We start from the raw sequence: 1,138 nt of genomic DNA on the forward strand, positions 1-1,138 counted from the left end.
GGAGGAAGTTCTCGGAGGCCACTAAAGTATGAGAGAAAGGGTTAATTTTTTCTAATTTTTTTACTCTATGCTATTCCAATCTTCTTTGTTTCCCTATTTCCTTCTTCCATCCCACAACAATCGCTTCCTGTTTCCTCACTAAGTGAAGTGGAGAAATGTTTTTTTTTTTTTTTTTTTAGAAACATGCCGTTCTCAAACATGGACCTCCCATCAACCCATTTACTACATCACTTCCCATACAATAATTTTAAATGGTAATGCAGCCATTTATTTTTCGAGATAAAAGGAGAATTTCATTAAATTCGATAATTTATTTTAAACAATATGATATAAGTTTAAATGTTAGAAAGACTTAGGATAATATACTTTAAAATAGAGAGAAAAAAACCATATCAAATTGTAAGAAGAACATAGGTGCTTCAAATGTATCAGTTGATCTTAAGTCTTTTAACAGCCTACAAATATGAGATGCATTTTTGTCATTAACACACATAACACCAAAGACATGAGTGAACAAAGAGCAAGAAAACAATAAATCTCATAGGACATGTGTTATTATAAATTTCCTGCCCTTTGTATAAGTACAATGCAAAAGACAACACAAAACAAATTTACTCATTTCGTCTATACTTTGAATCCCTTACCAAAATGAAGTAGTGTATGTCTAGTTCAGGCATCCCCAATCTCGGTCCTCGAGGCCCACTGTCCTGCAGGTTTTAGAGGTTTCCCTGCTTTAGCACAACTGATTATAATGATTGCAGTAGAGCAAAAGCCTGTTAATCAGCTTTCAGTTAAAATCAGCTGTGCTAGAGCAAGGAAACCTCTAAAATCTGCAGGACAGCGGGCCTCGCGGACCGAGGTTGGGGATGCCTGGTCTAGTTCATATTCTAAAGTATTGCCAGGTATACAAAAGTATGTATCCCAGGTTTACCAGCTCCCAGATGGAAGTATTCTGGCAATTTTACAAAAAAATATCTAGGTTACTCATTACAAATGATTCACTAAATGGTAGAAAGGTGATCCTGGGTGACTTCAGAGATGGGAAGTAACGAAGTACAAATACTTTGTTACTGTACTCAAGTAGATTTTTCTGATATTTTTACTTTACTTTACTACTTATTTTTATGGCGACTTTTTA

The sequence above is a fragment of the Cyprinodon variegatus genome, unplaced genomic scaffold, assembly GCF_000732505.1.
Source record: "Cyprinodon variegatus isolate N-32 unplaced genomic scaffold, C_variegatus-1.0 Scaffold238, whole genome shotgun sequence".
In the NCBI taxonomy this organism is placed as follows: Eukaryota; Metazoa; Chordata; class Actinopteri; order Cyprinodontiformes; family Cyprinodontidae; genus Cyprinodon; species Cyprinodon variegatus.